The sequence below is a fragment of the Phyllobates terribilis genome, unplaced genomic scaffold (assembly GCF_046119375.1).
Source record: "Phyllobates terribilis strain yellow unplaced genomic scaffold, ASM4611937v1 Scaffold_1__5_contigs__length_1240528914, whole genome shotgun sequence".
Lineage (NCBI taxonomy): Eukaryota > Metazoa > Chordata > Amphibia > Anura > Dendrobatidae > Phyllobates > Phyllobates terribilis.
The window spans coordinates 912,693,461-912,712,469 of NW_027362761.1; positions in this window are offsets into that span (position 1 = coordinate 912,693,461).

Here is a 19,009-nt window from a genome sequence, read left to right on the forward strand (position 1 = left end):
TTTCACCCACAAAAAATAACAAGGTGGGCTACTATAGCTTGCGCTATCACATTAGCAAATGATAAAAGAAAGATTTTTGTGCTCTGCACTCAGGAGCTCTGCATACAGCTAAATTTCAACCCCACAAAATGAAAAGGTGGGCTACCAGGGCTTGCTTAATTGCTTGCTGTATCATTTTAGCAAATGAAAGAATAGATTGAAGGGATACTGGTGCATATATACAAGCAGTGCACTACACAGTTCTATGCCATGGGCCATGCTGTTTTTGTCTGAACCACAGTAATTGCACAAGAGAAAAATGTTCTGCAAGGTCTATTTCAAAGGCACACAGCAGAGGACTTATCTAAACTTTCTGACTTCCAAACCACCGCCTGTCTATTTATCTAAAATCGCTCTTTACACAGGAGCACAGTCAGCAGCAGCATCTGTGAGCAGTGACATACACAAAATGGCGCTGAGGGAATATGGCCGCTCTTTATATAGAGAGGACATGTGATTTCAGCAGCCAATAGCAGAAGCCCTTGTGTCTGGACAGTGTGGATTCTTCCTGCGCTCTGATTGGCTTTGCACACTTAAAGTTACAGGAAAAAAAAAAGATTACAAGCGCGCTGCTCCTTTGAGCTCTACTGAGCTCTCCCAAGCCCCTCCTGTCATCAAATACATCCCCCCGCTCATCATACACAAGCAGTATGTTAGCCAAACTGTTAAAACACTGTAGTTGCACCACAATAATTTTCCCGCACTTCTTCGCCAAATGTTACAGATTTTCCCAAATTTAAGTAAAAATGCTCGCTTTTCCGATCACGAATCTGAATGTGCCAAATTCATATCGAATTTAACTTTAAAGATCGGATTTCGAACATATTCGCTCATCACTAATAAGGACTAGAATACAATAGATGGAGCCCTGATAAGGATTTTTCGTTTCTTCAGCAACGCCTATAATGCACTATCCCTTCTCCACCAGCTTTCCCTACACTCAATAATTCAGATTACAATGGTATTGAATACAATATATGGAGCCCTGATAAGGACTGTTGGTTTTAGGATTCTTCTACAACCCCTGGCAAAAAATATGGAATCACTGGGCTCAGAGGATGTTCATTCAGTTTTTTAATGTTGTTGAAAAAAAGCAGATCACAGACATGGCACAAAACTAAAGTCATTTCAAATGGCAACTTTAGGTCTTTTAGAAACACTAAAAGAAATCAAGATTAAAAATGTGGTACTCAGTAAGGGTATTTTTTTTCACACCAAGCAGAGGGAAAAAATTATGGAATCACTCAATTCTGAGGAATTCAGGCCATCCTCGCTGAACAGACGGTATGACAGTTGTGCAGGGAGTACCGCCTATAGCTCATGAAGCTAGCTTCTGTTCTTTCTCCTCCTCCTCCTCTTCCTAATTGTCACCCAAACCACGTTGGGATGAGATGAGGCTGGGCTGTATGTAATTACCCTGTATGGTTCCTTGCTCCATCTCATCATGCCCTGCCTGCAATGCATCCTCTTTGATTGTGAGCAGAGAGCGTTTCAGAAGACAGAGAAGTGGGATGGTGACGCTAATTATGGCATCTTCGCCGCTCACCATCTTGCTGGAGTCCTCAAAGTTTTCTGTGGCTGCTTTTTAATGTGGACTGGATGTGCTTATGTAAGTTATTTCTCAAACCGCATTGCAGATCAGGCCATTGCCCAACTCTGTAGTCATAAAATTAAAGGCGCAAAGAAAGATGCTTGTGTGTCGAAGCACCACCAACAAGTGCGAGCTGATGTTGGACGGGCCTCCATTGCTTCTGCAACAAGCTGCTTTAGAGGACTTCCTGGGAGAAACGACACCCAGAGTAGATACAGTTTCCCTCTATGCCTGTCCTTTCACCAAGCTAAAGAATATGACTGTGGTGAAATACAACTCTCACTGACAAGCAGTGTCAGACTGAAAAACATTGGGTCCACCAGAGGATTTGATTCTGAGGGCTCACCTTTCTCCCCCGCTCAAGAGTCCCATATCAGCTGAAAAGTTTGCGCTTATCATGAACTCTCCTGATGGAGAAGCCATGGCCCACAAGGATTCCCTTGTGGGCCCGTCCAACCCTGCTGAGAAGCAGCAAAGCTAAGAAAAATGTGTGGGAAGGTTCTCGGACACTCTATGGCTGCATGTTTAATGTGGACTGGCTCCGTACCATCCCTGGCCACATTCACCTGTCCACGAGTTTGTGGTTAGGCGGTCCTTCCCAGTAAGTGCACTGGGGAGGGCAAGGGTAATGCTGTGGGACCCGCGCTTCTGGAAGACTGAGATGATACCGGGAGAGATAGTGGCGGCTGGGGACCAAGTATGGACACCCGGCTGCTGCCAGCATGAGATTGTGAAAAGCTTCCGCCTCGACGAGCCTAAAAGACCACACTTCAAGTGCAAGCAGCTTTAGAGGCCTTCCTGGGAGAAATGACACCCAGAGTAGATACGGTTTCCCTCTATGCCAGTCCTTTCACAGAGCTAAAAAATATGGCTGTGGTGAAATACAACTCACCGACAAGCTGTGGACTGGCTCCGTACCGTCCCTGGCCACATTGACTTTTACATGTGTTTGTGGTTAGGCGGTCCTTCCCAGTAAGTAAACTGGGGAGGGTACGGGTAATGTTGTAGGACCTGTGCTAGTGGAAGGTGGAGACGACACCGGGGCAAATAGTGGTGGCTGGGGATCGAGTATGGATACCTGGTTGCCCCCGCCATATGGTTGTGGACAGCTTCCGCCTCCACGAGCCTAAAAGGCCACATTTCAAGTGCAAGAAGCTGTCAAAAATTTGGCAGTATAGTGTTGCAGCCTGTGGATGGGTGGGTAGCTGGATGCATATTTGCGCTTGCATTCCAAGGAATGGGGTAGGGACAACTGAACGCTTCACTGGGACAAGGACGTGGACGGTGATTGTTTCAAGTCTGCAATGACAGGTGCATGGCGGGAGGCATCTTCGCATGCGCCAAGGATCACTTATGATGGGTACACTTTTAGGCAGTGACCTGGGAGTCAGAGATGCTTCCAGGGGTCTTCCCCATGCTGTTCCCATGTCTTTTCAGCACTGTATGCATGTGTCTGATGATGTGTCATACACCACATGGCCAGATAAGGTTGTAAAATGTTAAAGTGACATTTCCCAGTGAATGCATTTGTCTTAGTTGAAAGCAATGCAAAAGTGCAAAAACGCATCAAAAATGCTACATGTGAACATAGCCCAAGGAGTGGAGGAGAATTTTTGTTTTTGTATATTTATTTTGCCTTATATACAAGTCATTACCCTGGAAAGAATGTTCCTTAACATATTTCCCAAGAAAATCCATTTTGGTTTCGTTTTTGTATGTTTTATTGTGAGTCCGTAAAAGTGGCGTAATACCTTTGACAACGTTGTTGACAGCAGTGACCTGAGAATCAGAAATGCTTCCAGGGGTCTTCCCCATGCTGTTCCCATGTCATTTGAGCACTGTTCCCATCGATTTGGGCAATTTTTAGGCCCTCTGCAGACCGCCAGGGGGAGCCACCTAAAAAATGCTTGAGTTTCCCATAGACTTACATTGGGCTTGTTGCTTGGGTCGAGCACCCGAGTATTCCAATGTGCTCAACCAGAGCATCGAGCACCCAAGCATTTTAGTGCTCGCCCATCACTACTAGTTATCTGTCCCTGCAACTGGTACTGTGATAATCCCAGACTCTGGCATGGATCCTGCATCATCTGAGTCAAATTCGCCACCTGGTCACAAAGTATGTGAACAGGCTCCATACAGGCGAGGGAAAATAAAAAAAAAAAAAAAAAACGTATACGGTCAATTGTAATGTGACGCTGAATCACTACTCACGGGAAAGCCATGAGGCAGGGTAGCCAGGAGGTCCAAGCTCAGATACCAGAAGGGCTCGTAGTATAGAGGGGAGAGTCAAAGGCATGGTCAGGAAATAATCCAGGATCAAATTCCAGGAGGCTACATCAAAACCAGGGAGTACAACAAACTGATAGTCAAGGGACAAAGCCGGGGTCAAATTCCAGGAGGGTACATCAAAAGCAGAAGGGGAAATCCACAAGAGTAGTCACAACAAATCCTAGGTTCAACAACAGGGTCAGAGGACAGAGACACAGAGCTAAGCAACCATATCCAGCTAAGCAGAGTTACAACTGACACAGACTCCTAGAAGCTAGCTAGTTAAATACCTTCCAAATGATTGAAGGATGGGAGACACCTGGGGGAAACACCCACAGACTAAACCAGATAAGACAGCAGAGCTGTCAATCAAAATGCTGACAGCCCAGCACCTTCCAGATTCCATAGGGCAGCTGAGCTGTCACACCCAGCATCCCTAGGCCACAGTCAGTAATGAAACCCTGACTATAAGATTATCAGTCTTTGAGATAGGAGGGGATGTGGGGAGAAATCTTTAATGAACGAGGGTCACTAGGAGAAATCTGTGAGGGAGGTAAGAAGATTTGTGAGTGAGAAGGGGACATGAGGGGAGCACATGAGCAAACATTATTTCATATATTGAATTTTTTGAATTTTACTGATTTACTTTATTTTGTAGACTTATATTTCAATTACCAAAAGTTTCCTACTACATACAATTTCCAATATCAATTTAACAATAATTATGCTGTTTTTATTAATCTACAACATTCTCTGTAAAATAACATATAGAGCTTGTTTTTTTCAAGAAATATTTACAGGAGCTTAACTATTACTCACTGTAAAAAATACTTATTTATGTATATTTTTTATAGAGGACTTCTTATCAGATGCGATCGATCAAAGAATATATCACGATTTTCTTATAAAAAAATGTAGCGGTTTATTCTTGGATTGTCCGTTAAAAAGAACAATTGCAGTAGTTACATAAAATAGGTGAAATAATTACAAAGTGATTGATTCATGAGTAGAGATGAGCGGTGTTCGACTAGAACTGTTCGCCAATCTCAAATTCGAGCTGTTTTGGGCGGTGTTCGAGTTGTTCGACGAACCCGAACGATTTGCAAAAAATTTGGCTGTTCGAGGTTATGTTCGATAACTGTTCGTGCACCAAAAGCGTGTCCTGCATGTCTGGTACTATTTAGAGCACCAATCATGCAGGGATTGTCTGCCACTCACTGTAATGCCACAGCCATGGTGGTTGTGGCATTACAGTGGTTGCACAAATCGATGGGAACAGTGCTCACAGTGAAACATGAAAAGCCGGCAATTCAGCAGCGGCATACACCGGTACCCGACAATTTAGAACCGAAAGAATAGAGCTTCACACATAGATTAGATAGATAGAAACATGTCAGCCACATATATACGAAGTACAGTGAAAGTGCTGCTTACTGTACTTGTCATTTAGCGTAAAGGATTTATCAAAAAAAATAATAGTGTTTTCATGCACCGTCTCTTTAAAAAAGCTGGCCGGCAATTCAGCATCTGTACCCGACAATTTAGAATAGAAGGAATAGAGAATCACACATAGATTAGATAGATAGAAACATGTCAGTCACATATATACGAAGTACAGTGACAGTGTTGCTTACTGTACTTGTCATTTAGTGTAAAGGATTTATTAAAAAAAATAATAGTGTTTTCATGCACCGTCTCTTTAAGAAAGCCGGCCGGCAATTCAGCAGCGGTACCCGACAATTTATAACAGACAGAATAGAGCTTCACACATAGATTAGATAGATAGAAACATGTCAGTCACATATATATGAAGTACAGTGATAGTGTTGGTTACTGTACTTGTCATTTAGTATTAAAATAAAGGATTTATTATTAAAAAAATTGGCGTGGGGTTCCCCTTAATTTTAGGCTCTAGCGGAGGTTAAGCAGACAGCTGGGGCAGATGTTTGAAGCCTGGGAAGGGGGTAATACCCACGGAGCTTCCCAGGCTACTAATATCAGCCCCCAGCTGAATACATAGCCTTTACTAGCTATTAAAATGGGGGACCCCCCCAAAAAAATGACGTGGGGTCCCCCCTAATTTAATAGCTAGCAAAGGCTAGGCAGACAGCTGGGGGCTGATATTAATAGCCCAGGAAGGGAGCCATGAATATTGGCCCCCTCCCAGGCTAGAAACACCAGCCGTCAGCCGCCCCAGAAATGGCGCATTCATAGGATGCGCCAATTCTGGCACTTAGCCTCGCTCTTCCACGCTGCCATGGTGCGGTGGCAGGGGGTAATAGGGCTGGGGTTGATGTCAGCTTATAATGCCAGTTGACATCAAGCCCAGGTTAGTAATGGAGAGGCGTCTATAAGACACCCCCATTACTAACCCCATAATCAAAGTTAAAAAAAACACAAACACCCAGAATAAAGTCCTTTAATTGAAATAAAGACACAATTCTTTATTGTTCTAAATTAAACCATACTTACCATCACGCCCATTCCAGCTGAAGCCAACGATCTCCTGTAATAAAAATAAAATAATAAAGCAACCTCATCCTTACCTTTCCATGGTTCCCACGACAGCTTCAGCTCTGCTACATCGAGATGACAGGCTGGACCGCAGCAGAAAGCTGCCATCCAGCCTGTCATCCCGCAGACACTGAGAAGCGCAGGCATGCTTGCGCTCTGCAGTGTCTGGCTGTGACGGCATAAAGATGAGACGAGTTCATGTCCAATGAACTCGGCTCACCTCATGCACGTCACTGACAGCGTGGGAAAATTCTCACGCTGAAGCGCTGAGTGCAGGAGAATTCTCCCACGCTGTCAGTGAGGTGCATGAGGTGAGCTGAGTTCATTGGACATGAGCTCACCTCATGCACGTCACTGACAGCGTGGGAGAATTCTCCTGCACTCAGCACTTCAGCGTGAGAATTTTCCCACGCTGTCAGTGACGTGCATGAGGTGAGCCGAGTTCATTGGACATGACCTCGGCTCATCTGGATGCCGTCACAGCGAGACACTGAGGAGCGCAAGCATGCCTGCTCTTCTCAGTGTCTGCGGGATGACAGGCTGGATGGCAGCGTTCTGCTGCGGTCCAGCCTGTCATCTCGATGTAGCAGAGCTGAAGCTGTCGTGGGAACCATGGAAAGGTAAGGATGAGGTTGCTTTATTATTTTTCTTTTATTGGAGGAGATCGTTGGCTTCAGCTATAATGGGCGTGATGGTAAGTATGGTTTAATTTAGAACAATAAAGAATTGTGTCTTTATTTCAATTAAAGGACTTTATTCTGGGTGTTGTGTTTTTTTTAAATACTTTACTAGAAATTCATGGCGGTCATGTCTAATATTGGCGTGACCCCATGAATTTTGGGCTTGAGGCCAGCTGATAATACCAACCTGGCCCTAACCCCTTTATTACCCAGTGAGCCACCGCACCAGGGCCCTGGATGAGTTGGGTACAGCGCCAGAAGATGGCGCTTCTATGAACGCGCCATTTTCCGGGGTGGCTGCGGACTGCAATTTGCAGCGGGGGGGGCCCAGAAAGCTTGGGCCTCCCTGCGCTGCAGATTCCAGCCCCCAGCTGCCTAGTTGTACCTGGCTGGACACAAAAATAGGGCGAAGACCCACGTATTTTTTTTTTAATTATTTCATGAAATTCATGAAATAATTAAGAAAAAAAGGCCTTCCCTATATTGTTGTGTCCGGCCAGATACAAATAGTCAGCTGGTGGTTGGGGGCAGCCCGTTCCTGCCTGCTGTACCTGGCTGGACACAAATATAGTGCGAAGCCCCACTTCAATTTTTTTTAATTATTTCATGAAATTCATGAAATAATTAAGAAAAAAAGGCCTTCCCTATATTGTTGTGTCCGGCCAGGTACAAATAGGCAGCTGGTGGTTGGGGGCAGCCCATTCCTGCCTGCTGTACCTGGCTGGACACAAATATAGTGCGAAGCCCCACTTCAATTTTTTTAAATTATTTCAGGAAATTCATGAAATAATTAAAAAAAAATTGACGAGGGGCTTCGCACTATATTTGTGTCCAGTCAGGTGCAGCAGGCAGGAACGGGCTGCCCCCAACCACCAGCTGCCTATTTGTACCTGGCCGGACACAACAATATAGGGAAGCCCTTTTTTTCTTAATTATTTCATGAAATAATTTAAAGAAAATTGACGTGGGGCTTCGCCCTGTTTTTGTGTCCAGCCAGGTACAACTAGGCAGCTGGGGGCTGGAATCCGCAGCGCAGGGAGGCCCAAGCTTTCTGGGCCACCCCCGCTGCAAATTGCAGTCCGCAGCCACCCCGGAAAATGGCGCGTTCATAGAAGCGCCATCTTCTGGCGCTGTACCCAACTCATCCAGGGCCCTGATGCGGTGGCTCACTGGGTAATAAAGGGGTTAGGGCCAGCTTGGCATTATCAGCTGGCCCTAAGCCCAAAATTCATGGGGTCACGCCAATATTAGACATGACCACCATGAATTTCTAGTAAAGTATTTCAAAAAAACACAACACCCAGAAAAAAGTCCTTTAATTGAAATAAACACACAATTCTTTATTGTTCTAAATTAAACCATATTTACCGTCACGCCCATTCCAGCTGAAGCCAACGATCTCCTGAAATAAAAGAAAAATAATAAAGCAACATCATCCTTACCTTTCCATGGTTCCCATGCCAGCTTCAGCTCTGCTACATCGAGATGACAGGCTGGACCGCAGCAGAACGCTGCCATCCAGCCTGTCATCCCGCAGACACTGAGAATCGCAGGCTTGCTTGCGCTCCACAGTGTCTCTCTGTGAGGGCATCCAGATGAGCCGAGTTAATGTCCAATGAACTCGGCTCACCTCATGCACGTCACTGACAGCGTGGGAAAATTCTCCTGCACTCAGCGCTTCAGCGTGGGAGAATTCTCACACTGAAGCGCTGAGTGCAGGAGAATTCTCCCACGCTGTCAGTGACGTGCCGGAGGTGAGCTGAGTTCATTGGACATGAGCTCACCTTATGCACGTCACTGACAGCGTGGGAAAATTCTCCTGCACTCAGCGCTTCAGCGTGAGAGAATTCTCACGCTGAAGCGCTGAGTGCAGGAGAATTCTCCCACGCTGTCAGTGACGTGCAGGAGGTTAGCTGAGTTCATTGGACATGAGCTCACCTTATGCACGTCACTGACAGCGTGGGAGAATTCTCCTGCACTCAGCGCTTCAGCGTGAGAATTTTCCCACGCTGTCAGTGACGTGCATGAGGTGCGCCGAGTTCATTGGACATGAACTCGTCTCATCTTTATGCCGTCACAGCCAGACACTGCAGAGCGCAAGCATGCCTGCGCTTCTCAGTGTCTGCGGGATGAGAGGCTGGATGGCAGCGTTCTGCTGCGGTCCAGCCTGTCATCTCGATGTAGCAGAGCTGAAGCTGACATGGGAACCATGGAAAGGTAAGGATGAGGTTGCTTTATTATTTTTCTTTTATTGCAGGAGATCGTTGGCTTCAGCTGGAATGGGCGTGATGGTAAGTATGGTTTAATTTAGAACAATAAAGGATTGTGTCTTTATTTCAATTAAAGGACTTTATTCTGGGTGTTTGTGTTTTCTTTTAACTTTGACTATGGGGTTAGTAATGGGGGTGTCTTATAGACGCCTCTCCATTACTAACCTGGGCTTGATGTCAGCTGGCATTATAAGCTGACATCAACCCCAGCCCTATTACCCCCTGCCACCGCTACAGGGCAGCGTGGAAGAGCGAGGCTAAGTGCCAGAATTGGCGCATCCTATGAATGCGCCATTTCTGGGGCGGCTGACGGCTGGTGTTTCTAGCCTGGGAGGGGGCCAATATTCATGGCTCCCTTCCTGGGCTATTAATATCAGCCCCCAGCTGTCTGCCTAGCCTTTGCTAGCTATTAAATTAGGGGGGACTCCACGTCATTTTTTTGGGGGGGGTCCCCCATTTTAATAGCTAGTAAAGGCTATGTATTCAGCTGGGGGCTGATATTAGTAGCCTGGGAAGCTCCGTGGGTATTACCCCCTTCCCAGGCTTCAAACATCTGCCCCAGCTGTCTGCTTAACCTCCGCTAGAGACTAAAATTAAGGGGAACCCCACGCCAATTTTTTTTAATAATAAATCCTTTATTTTAATACTAAATAACAAGTACAGTAACCAACACTATCACTGTACTTCATATATATGTGACTGACATGTTTCTATCTATCTAATCTATGTGTGAAGCTCTATTCTGTCTGTTATAAATTGTCGGGTACAGATGCTGAAATGCCGGCCGGCTTTTTTAAAGAGACGGTGCATGAAAACACTATTATTTTTTTTAATAAATCCTTTACACTAAATGACAAGTACAGTAAGCAACATTGTCACTGTACTTCATATATATGTGACTGACATGTTTCTATCTATCTAATCTATGTGTGAAGCTCTATTCTGTCTGTTATAAATTGTCGGGTACAGATGCTGAATTGCCGGCCGGCTTTGTTAAAGAGACAGTGCATGAAAACACTATTATATTTTTTAATAAATCCTTTACACTAAATGACAAGTACAGTAAGCAACACTGTCACTGTGCTTCATATATATGTGACTGACATGTTTCTATCTATCTAATCTATGTGTGAGGCTCTATTCCTTCTTGTCTAAATTGTCGGGTACGGGTGTATGCCGCTGCTGAATTGCCGGCCGGCTTTTTTAAAGAAAGCGTCTTCTGAGCAGTTTGTCAGCTTTTGGACACCTTTGAAGGTGTTTTCTATGTGTTTCTATGTGTTTTTGTTTGCCTGCCATTGGTTTTAACGGTGTTCGACGGTGTTCTAAGGTGTTCGACGAACAGTTCGACGAACAGTTCCTCGAACATCCCGGTGTTCGACGAACCAAACCGAACCCGAACACTACGGGGGTGGCTCAACACTATTCATGAGTGTCCATCTTTCCTTGGATCCTAAAGGATATCTCCTGTCTATATGTGTCAAGCACATATAAAACACGTGTCTCCTTGGACCTACATCAGCAGCTGTTTCCTCAGCCAGCGTAGATCTTCGTCCAGTGTCCTGTGAGTTGGCCAGCAAGCCCCTTAACACTCACATGTCCTGTTTCAGGCACCAGGTCCTGATTCCTTCACCTTGGGCTAGTTCTCTTTTGTGCAAGTTCATGGCAGATTACTGTGGTAACCCGGCAACCACCTGAGATCATCATCTAAGGCCTTTAATGGCTGACTTGGACACCTATGTGCTGTCTGAATATTTAGTAAGCATAGCATTCACTTATTACATGAACTTCAGGAGTTTGTCTCACGATCTACTTCACTCAGCTAGCTAATCAACTCTTCAGCAAAATCCTGCTTATTTATCAACTATATACTATTATTATGTATCCTGATGCTTTTCACACTTACAACTCTACTGCAACAGTGTTTATTATTTTCTGCAAGGAGATAACCAGTTTGCCTATTCTCTCCTGCAGTTAACCATTTGTCTGCTGTAAGTTTCTCTTCTAATACTGCTGCTATACACAATTAAAACTTTGCTGCATCTGTATATAGTCTTCACTGCAGGCAAGAATCCTTTTTGCCTTTTCATCACTGTGGTACTGCGGTTAACCATCTGTCTAATCATTGTATTAAACTTGGCCATTTACCATCTGGTTGCTGAAAACATACAACTCTGCCATTAACCATTTGTATGCTGCTAGTCTTAGATTCACTATACATCTAGAGTTCCTGTACATCCACACTTCTGGCTCTTGTCTCTGTGTTGTATGGTGTTTCCTGCTTTACTTGTTTATCTGCCATCCTACATAACCCATTGTGTTGGTTCTCCCTAATCCACATATCATCCAAAAAGCCTTGGTCTGCTGCGCCATTGCTTTTGGTCTGTGTTGCTCATGCTGACTTATGGCTCAGAGCAGGCAACCCAACCTGTGGCTCAGGAGCCACATGTGGCTCATGGGACCATGATGTGCATTTACGGCTGTCTGCCAACTTGATGCATTAGCACCAGATCTAACAAACAACTATGAAGAGCGGGTCTCCAGACGGCGACTTTTATGAGAAACCACAACATAGAAAAGCAGATCATAATGCATATAAAATGGCTTATGGAGCAGCGAGATGAATTACATAAATGCTAAGTTGGACAAAGGATTATAATGATAGATAGAGGGAGTGCTTGAAGCTGGATGCCATAGTGTGGATGGAGAGCTTGATTCAAGAATGAGGGTAATATTCGAACCCCTGGATGTAAGTATAGGAGAGCCCTTGTGCAGAACAGCATATGTGCCTTTTGCGGTTAAATAGCTCATCATAATATACAATTCCACCTGATTTGGAAGTTTAAATGGGCTCTCTTACCTCATGGTCCCCTGTGCAGCTGCACAGGTTGCATCAATAATATATCCGTTCCTGCGCTTCGGTGCAATTTCTGTGGGGAAACCATGGCTGTCGTTAACCCCTTAATAACATCTGACGTACTAATACGCGTCATATCTTTAATGCGGCACCGCGACTTAAGTCGCGGTGACAGCATTAAAGTTACGGTGCCATCCTACCTCCTGGTAGATGGCGTCATCATCCCGGGGGCTGTCGCCGCCCCCCCGCACCAGCGATCGCTGTGATTGGCTGTTCAAATCTGAACAGCCAATCACAGCATTTCTCACTGTTTCCGGCAATGTGATTGCCGGAAACAGTGATCTGCAGCCTAGGATCGGTGCTCCTATGAGCACCGATCCTAGACTGTTGCTAGGACACCCCAGCCCTGGCCCCGGACTGCTATGATCGGTGCGATCGCCGATCACATCGATCGCACCAATCGTAGCGCGACCGCGCGGTGACAGGGCGGTCATGGGGCGGTGACCGGCTTGTGACCTGCCTGTCGCCGCCCCATGACCCCCTGTAATGTGACTCAAGCCCCCAGACTGCTGTGATTGGAGCGATCAATGATGACATCGATCGCTCCAATCAGAGTACCTGAATACAGGTGACCAGGCGGTCACAGGGAGGTGTCACCCCTCTGTGACCCCCTGTGGTGCGTGCTCTGCTCCAGCCATGTCTGATTGGTGCAATCAGTGTCACCAATCAGATGGCTGGGGCACAACATGCACCACAGGGGGTCACAGAGGGGTGACACCTCCCTGTGACCGCCTGGTCACCTGTATTCAGGTACTCTGATTGGAGCGATCGATGTCATCAATGATTGCTCCAATCAGATTACCTCCACCTGTCACCACCCCATCATCACCCTGTGACCGCCCTGCAGACCCTCACATTTGGTGAGGATTTCTACAGAGCGATCACATCTGATGTGTCTGTGCTGGGCCTTGTAGTGCCACAGAATATTCTCACTGTTCCAGTCGCTGCTGCTGCCGCTGCTCCTGGATCTTCTGTTCCAGCGTCCTGGATCTTCTGCTCCAGCTCCTGGATCTTCTGCTCCTGACCTGCTGTGGTTCCTGCTCCAAAGCCTGCTGCTGATCCTGCAGAGAAGACTTTGGTAAGTCTGTTCTCCCCTCATCCACCCCAATCCCCCCTCCCCCCTCTTTTTACCCCCCCTTACCTTTTTTTTCTGCGTCCTGCAGCGGTCTCCAGCTCTGGTCCGAGTCTCCAGCTCCACTCCCGGTCACCAGCGCCGGGCTCCTGGTCACCAGCGCCAGGCTCCTGGTCATCAGCGCCAGGCTCCTGGTCTCCTGCACCGGGCTCCTGGTCTCCTGCACCGGGCTCCTGGTCTCCTGCACCGGGCTCCTGGTCTCCTGCACCGGGCTCCTGGTCTCCTGCTCCGGGCTCCTGGTCTCCTGCTCCGGGCTCCTGGTCTCCTGCACCGGGCTCCTGGTCTCCTGCACCGGGCTCCTGGTCTCCTGCACTGGGCTCCTGGTCTCCTGCTCCGGGCTCCTGGTCTCCTGCACCGGGCTCCTGGTCTCCTGCTCCGGGCTCCTGGTCTCCTGCTCCGGGCTCCTGGTCTCCTGCTCTGGGTCTTCTGTTCCAGTCCTGCTGACCCTTTGGTAAGTCCATCTCTGATCTCCCCTCATCCACCCCAATCCCCCTCTTCCCCTGTGATGAAAGCCGGCCGGTGGGTGCAGCTCTCTGGCGCCCCCTTACCTCTCAGGTCAGTCAAGGTACTGCACCTAGAGAAAGTAGTGCCAGGTAGCTGCAACCAGCGCAGGGAACACGGTAGTGTGTTATCCCTTCAACGTCACTAAACCGTAACGTCACTACACAGCACAACTCGCTAGCGCCCTCTTAGCCTCAGGTCAGTCAAGGAACTGCACCTAGGATAAGCGGTCGCCAGGGAGACTGTCCTGTAACCTACTGGGTATCGGGGCCCTCTGTAGTGAGGGCGGTATATATATCTTCCTTGGCCGCGCCAGGAATATATATATCTGAACCTCCGACCGTCACTACCAGCCTTCCCCAATCCCCAGTTGGTATGCTGCCACCAGTCCCTATTTTAGATATACGCCCAGTCCGTGAATGGGCCTATATCGGGTCAGGAACCAACCCTGGGTAGCGTTTTTGGCTTGAGCCGAGCTCACACGGACGTGCGTTCGTTATGCAGAATAAAAGGCAGGCCCACAATTACTTGAGGTAATTGATTATAATAATACACTAGATACACGATATACAACTAAATATACACAGGTATAAGGTCAGGCTAAACTATACAACAATGGAATACAACACACAGAATCACCACAGCATATCAGTTACCGGTTTCTTGATTTTCTTGTGACGCAGGGAGAGGATTCTGCGGTCGCAGGCACGGTTCTTTGTTACAGGCTGAGGCCTACCACCGCATGGTCAAACTGCTCCTCCCCTTGGTGGCCTCAGCTGGTGCTCAGATGTTCAGCACACCACTCTTGGGTCAAGACTGACTTGTCTCTTGTCTGTCCTGCTATCTTACCTGCCCCGTCCCGCCCACTGCTGGTGAGGTCAGCTGGCTCAGTCTCCACCCTCAGGTCTAACTTCGATCAGAAGCCCAAATTCTATGGAACCCAATAACTTCTTCTGGGATGGTCTCATGATACCCCCAGGGGTTCCCATGGATTCGGGCCGCCGTAACCGACCTTTTGATATCAATTATGATACCATACGGTCCTCAGGAATGGCTCCGCGCTATATCTTGGCTTCCAGAGCACGTACAAACGTCTACCGCGGAGGCTTGTGTGCGCAATGGCTCCGGGACACCGTGATATTTTTTTATTGGCCCATCCCACGCAACATGCGTGTACTATTCATGTTTCTATATCTTATGCCTCCATGCTTGTGACAGACAAAGAAACTAGTCCTATGGGACAAATGGTCAGGTACAGATAGACGAAGCACCCCCCCCTGCTGGCTGTGTTTCCTCTCGAAGTCTTTGAAGCTCCTAGCATTCAAGTGTTAAGTAGGCTTCTTATCTTACAGGAGCCTGGATGGGGGGAAACTATCTAGTTGACGTTTTAACAGAAGGTCCCAACGGTGGGGGCTGCTGAAGTGTGGCCATCCCTGGATATGATTTATCATTACCAAGATGGCGGCTACAGGTTCATCACACCTCCCCCTATACGAGGGCGCGAGGGGGTAGCACATTCCTGTGTTCCCCCGTGCGTCCTTCTGCACCCTCCCCTTGCCGGGATAACCCGTCAGCGTTACCGTGGTCACGGCCTCTTCTGTGGCGAATGGAGAAGTGGTACTGCTGGAGAGCGAGGCTCCAGCGTAGCAACCTGCCATTCGACCCAGAGACCGTGTGTAACCAGCTGAGGGGGTTGTGGTCCGTCTCCACGGTGAAATGGCTCCCGTACAAGTAGGGCTGCAGACGCTGCAGGGCCCATACAATTGCCAGGCATTCTTTTTCCACCGTGGAGTAAGCCACCTCCCGGGGCAGTAGCTTCCTGCTCAGGTACAAGACAGGATGTTCCTGGCCTGTCGTGTTGACCTGACTTAGCACAGCACCGAGGCCAAAGTCACTGGCGTCGGTCTGTACCACAAACGGCCGGTCGAAGTCGGCAGCTTGCAGTACAGGGGAGCTACTTAGGGCGGCCTTGAGTGCCCCGAAAGCTGTCTCGCAGGCGACTGTCCAGTCGACTGCGACGGGCAGCTTCTTCTTGGTGAGGTCCGTCAGGGGCTTGGCCAGGGTGCTATAGTGTGGGACGAACCTCCTATAGTACCCGGCGGTCCCCAAGAAGGACATCACCTGCTTTTTGGTCCTAGGAGTGGGCCAGGATGCGATGGCATCCACTTTCCCCGGTTCTGGCTTCAGAACCCCCCCGCCTACCCGGTGACCCAGGTAGAGGACCTCACTCATGCCCAGCTGGCACTTTTCCGGCTTGATGGTCAAGCCTGCCCGGTGGATCCGACCGAGCACCTGCCGCAGGTGCTCTAGGTGATCCTCCCAAGTGGGACTGAAGACTGCAATATCGTCCAAGTACGCAGCCGCGTACCCTTCAAGTCCCTCAAGCAGCGTATTGACCATCCGCTGAAAAGTGGCAGGGGCATTCTTCATGCCGAATGGCATCACTGTGGACTCGTACAGTCCAAAAGGGGTGATAAAGGCAGAGCGTTCCCTTGCCGCGGGGGTCAGAGGAATCTGACAGTACCCCCGGCTCAGATCCATGATGGTCAGGTACTTAGCCCCGGCCATCCGATCGAGCAGGTCATCGATGCGTGGTATGGGGAACGCATCGGTGGCCGTTACAGCGTTGAGCCCCCAGTAGTCCACGCAGAACCGTGTAGTTCGGTCCTTCTTTGGTACGAGGACTACAGGCGAGGCCCACGCGCTGCTGGATGCCTGGATCACCCCCAGCTTCAGCATCTCGTCTATCTCTTGGCGCATGTTTCCCTGCACCTCGAAAGAGACCCGATATGCTGAACGCCGGATCGGCGGGTGATCGCCAGTGTCCACGTCGTGGACAGCCATCTCAGTCCTTCCGGGCAGGCTGCTGAACAGCCCCCGGAAGGGGTGCAGGGTGGTCCCCAGCTGGGACCGTTGGTCCTCCGTGAGCTGGTGGCCAACCCCCACATCCTCGATGGACCCACCCGCCTTGGCTTGGGTGAGCAGATCCAGGAGGGTTTCTACCTCTCCTTCCTCGGGAAGGTTGCACACTGGGTGGGCAGTCGCTTCCCGCTCATGATGAGCCTTCATCATGTTCACGTGGAAGGCCTTCCTCCTTCCACGGGCGTGATCCAGGGTGACCAGATAGGTGACGGCATTGAGTTTCTGGTGCACGAAGTAGGGACCTTCCCAGGCTGCCTGAAGCTTGTTCTGTGGTACGGGGACCAGTACCCACACCTTTTGACCCACCTGGTAGGTCCTCTCACAAGCATTCTGGTCGTACCACCGCTTCTGGTCGGCCTGGGCCTGGGCCATATTGTCCTGCACCAGCTTTGCCAAGGCCATCATCCTGTCCCGGTGGCGCACGACATACTCGATGACCGACACCTCGGGGGTGGCCAAATCCCCTTCCCATGCTTCCTTCACCAGAGCCAGGGGGCCCCGTACCCGTCGCCCGTACAGGAGCTCAAAGGGGGAGAACCCCGTTGAGGCCTGCGGAACCTCCCGGTAAGCAAATAGGAGGTGTGGGAGGTAACGCTCCCAGTCTCTCCCGTGGGAGTCGACCAACATCTTAAGCATCTGCTTTAAGGTGCCATTGAACCGCTCACACAGGCCATTAGTCTGTGGGTGATACGGGCTGGCCACCAGATGTTGCACCTGCATTTGCTTACAGAGGGACTCCATCAGCCGCGACATGAACTGGGTCCCTCGGTCGGTGAGCATTTCTTGGGGGAAACCCACTCTGGAGAAGATCTCCAGTAAGGCGGTAGCCACCTTGTCGGCCCGAATGGACGACAAAGCTACCGCTTCCGGGTACCGGGTGGCATAGTCCACTACCGTGAGTATGAAGCATTTCCCGGAGTGGCTGGGAGTGGACAGAGGTCCAATAAGATCCACAGCGACCCTCGAGAAAGGCTCTTCGATGATTGGCAGAGTTACCAGTGGGGCTTTGGGGCGCGGCCCCGCCTTCCCCACCCTCTGACAGGTGTCACACGAACGGCAGTAGGCACCCACCGCGGCTCCCATCCCAGGCCAGTAGAAATGCTGAGCTATCCTGGCCTTGGTTTTAGCGATCCCTAGGTGTCCGGCCATCGGAATCTCGTGTGCGATCCGCAACAATTCCGCCCTGAACGGATAGGGTACCACTAACTGTCGGTCCCTGGGCCACGCCTCCGGTGAACCCTGCTGGACCGTTACCCGGTACAGCCGTCCCTGGTCCCAGACCACCCGCTCGCAGTCTGACTCCATGGGAGGCTGTGCCGCCTGTTCCTTGAGAGCTTTCAGGCTGTCGTCTGCTTCCAACGCAGCCTGAAATTCCTGACTTGATGTGGCCAGAATCGACGAAACTGCCACATCCTCTGTCAGCCCCTCCGGGCATGTCACCTGGCCGCTGTCTGACCCGGCAGACACTTGGTCAGAAGTGGGGAAGCCGTCGGACCTCTGCAAGGCTCCTTGGGCTCCGGCGCTCCCACTCCTGGTGACAGCGGCTATGACCGCTGTGACCGTGGGTAGTGCCTGCTTCCCCTCTGTTTCTGACCAAGCCGCCCGATCAGGCAGGCTTCCTAGGCCTTTGGACATCTCGGATGTGGGGAACTCCTGCCCTGGGGTCTTACCTGGCGGCTCCTCTCTTGGGACACCCCCACCTCCCATGGCCTGTTCCTCCCCCTGCAGTGGGCCTATACTCAGCAGCCTGGATACCCCTGGGAGCCCTACACTGCCGGTAGCTGCCCCCCTCTCCATCCCTGAGCTTCCCTCTACAGAATCCTGCCCGCCCCCTCCCTCACCGGAGGACAAGAGGTCACGGCACGCCGGCTGAGCACCTCTGCGGGCATCCCCACACTCCCCACCTGCTTTCACTAACCCTGTTTGTGTTGTGTCTGTGCAGGTGTTACCCTCAGGTTTCACTCCCTCCTCCTCAGCAGGACGCACACTACATACAACATGGTTGGCATTAGCAGCAGACAAATCAATACACTCTTGGGGGGCCGAACTTGGGGGTTCAGAGGGTACATACTGCGATACAAGACGCCCCAAGTCGGTCCCTAATAAAACATTTGCGGGAATATTTGGCGTTACTCCCACCTCCCGCATCCCCCTTCCGGCACCCCAGTCCAAATACAC